We start from the raw sequence: 3,190 nt of genomic DNA on the forward strand, positions 1-3,190 counted from the left end.
ACCCCAGAGTGAGCGAGGGGCATCAATACTAAATAAAACCAAAAGAAACAAACGCATTGCACAATTGTTTGGCCCCCGAGGGGACTGCGCTGTGAAACAAATTGGACGCTGTGTGTGTTGAGTATCATTTTCCGCTTGTTTGGAGTGTCAATAGAGGAGTCCATTTTTGGTAAGGTTGATGAACAATTGTTGGCAACCTTCGTCCTTTTTTTGGAGTTTGGTTGCCGCGGAATGTTGTGAAGTAGAGCTCAAACATTTAGAGTTGTGGTGATGCAGTTTAATGTTTAATTTAGAGTAGGAGAAATAAAGAAACTGTGGTAGCTTAGCAATTATTTACAATTTTTTTTTTGAATACATTGAATACTCGAACGCCTTATGCGTCATTGTTTTAGAGCGAAAATGGAGCCTTGAGAGTACACATCTACTTTTCATTAGTGCTTTCAAACTATAATTTGAAAGTCAATTGCTTAGAATACAGTCAATGTGCCCTGGATGTCACACTGAAGGCTAATAAACAAGTTAAAACTTGGACTTCATAAATTGAGAAGATGTTCTTCTTTTAAGAAGATGTTTAATAAGGGTCAATGTGGAGTAGGAATAATCTATTCCTAATAGTAGGAAAAATCTCTCTATTCATGATTATTATTTATTTATTGATCTATGTATTTATTTCATCGGACAATACTGGACGGCACTGGATCGTCATAATCAATTGTAAAGTAATTAAAAATATTTATTTCATCGGACATATAATGAGTAACAGAGAGAGTCTTTATGAATAGTGTCTTATTAATTAACAGAGTGATAACCTAAAGAAACGAAATAAACAATGTTGGACGCATACGTAGACGCTCACCAAATCAGGACCAAAAATAGTCCTGAAGCGAGCAGCCCGGATTATGTATCGCTGCCTTAGACTCCTAGAGGGCGCAAAAAAGTGAAAGGAGCTAAGGAGAGCTGGAGCATCTTTTTCGTTGCCGATCAAACCAGCTACAAACATACACTGAGCTGTCGAACGACGAACTGCCAGTGGTTGGAGTCCCAAGAGAAGACATCGAGTGGGATAGTCTGGGCGTCGATCGTAGGGTCTCCATGGGAGGAGTCTAATGGCTCCAGATATGTGCTGCGGGGCACCAAACAATACTTGCGTACTCTAAGCCTGATCGGACCAGGGAGCAGAAAAGCATTTTAAAAGTAGAAGGGTCGAGAAACTCCTTTGTCATACGGAAGACATTGCCTAGGATCTGATTACCACGGTTAATTAGATTTCTCATGTGAGGTCTAAAGCTGAGTTGCTTGTCAAGAAGAATCCCTAAGTCTCTAACACATTCAGGACGTTGCAGTAAACTATTGTCAATGTTGTAGTCAAATAGGATAATAGAGCTGCATCTCGAAAAGCACATTACTTGACATTTATCGACGGACAATGAAAATGCATTTGTAGGGCACCATAAACTAAAAGCATCAATCGCATGTTGTAACCGAGCACATTCTCCACTATCTTTCACCGTGGATAACAACTTGACATAATTCGCATACAGCAGTATGTTAAAATCAGCAAGTAGTATTGAGCATCATTGAGCATCATCAGCATCATACGATACATTAATCAAACGTGATAGATCAGACAGGTTTAATTAGACTGCAAGTTCAGAAACGGCTAGAACTTAAAGGAGAGGACTTGTAGTTAACTTTACCGAAACAATTTAGATAAACTTATCGCAAAAAGGTTAAATGTGGAAGACATTTGGTAAAAACCCGATGCATCATAAAGACATGTTGTGAAGATGTTAAACTTATACACTACAAATAATGTGTTGTATTAATGTGAGATACATTTCGGACTCGAAGTGAAGAAGATCCAGTGACTGTGAACGTCTCAAAGATGGGAACACAAGAATACTAACCTTAAGCTGTCACATTCTAAGGAGCTATCTTATTAATTGATAGCGTGCATGCTTCTGTCAGTAAAACCCGGATAAATAGTAGGAAACTTCCCAAATACTTGTAATGTAAACTTGCACACATAAACTGGCATTGGTGGTACGCGCGGTGACAACACTCGAGTAGGGAAGTTTTCCTAACGTCACTCAGAATAAGAATCAAGGTGGAAACTTTTCGAAACGGTATCGCCTTTAATCGTCCAGGCAATCATAGAAATCTGGAAGAGATTTCCCTTACTGGAATGTTGGAGACTTCGAGGTTCCTTTCCTTTGGAGAACTCTCGAAGATAAAATACTCTATTCTTGGCAGTCCGATCAATACTGCTCGTCCAACAAAATATTTCGCTTTATTTATACCTTAATTTTACTGCTTTCTTTTAACAAATTTGGTATTCGATGTTTGGTTGGAAACTTCTAAGAGGCCCGGTGGTGCGTCGAAAACGGCGCCGGTTTTCACTGCGCGAGACCGAAGTTCAAATTCTATTTGAATCGTTGCCTTGTAATGAGGGCTGACTATCCAACTACATGGTAATTTCTATAAGTTATTGGATGGTCGACGTTACCTAGAAGGTTGTTTAGGCTAAGAAAGAGAAGAAAAGTTTCTAAGATAAATATCCTAAGTCAGCCTGATCGCTGACAAACATTTTATAAATAATTTACACGTGCAAACATTTCTACCTCAGGAAATAGATTTGTCGATAAACAGCGCATAATTATAACAATGTTTTGCAATCTCATCAACTATTGTACATCCTCAAAAACTGATTTACTCGCATGAGTCGAATCGAAGCAGAAGTGAGAGAAATCCAGCCCAAACAATTGAAGATCCCTATCTAACACAGAAATAAACAATGGGGTGTGTTATGATTCGTTGCAGTTAAAAACACAGCCCAACATAAAGCATCGCACGATTCGCTACAGTGCATCTAGTGTATCAGCAAATGGACTTGTCGTTGCTTTTTTTCTGTCTCTGCCTCAATCGTTTGCTCCGATTTTGCTACATTTGATTTCATTTGAATGCTACGATCTGCCTGCCTGCGAATGGTGAGACGAATTCGTTTGATGAGGATCTAACATATACCATTTTTTTATACCATCCCGAGCGGTTCTGTAGTCATTCCCTTCAACAGCAGCGGAACGCATCTTTCGGCAACCCTTGATGACGGGGGTAAAGCTTGCGTACCTGATGGTCCTGACGCGAAACCTTAGTCTGATGTGTTTTAACTTTATCCCAAATAAAAAAAAAG

The sequence above is a fragment of the Anopheles maculipalpis genome, chromosome 2RL (genome assembly GCF_943734695.1).
Source record: "Anopheles maculipalpis chromosome 2RL, idAnoMacuDA_375_x, whole genome shotgun sequence".
Classification (NCBI taxonomy): Eukaryota; Metazoa; Arthropoda; class Insecta; order Diptera; family Culicidae; genus Anopheles; species Anopheles maculipalpis.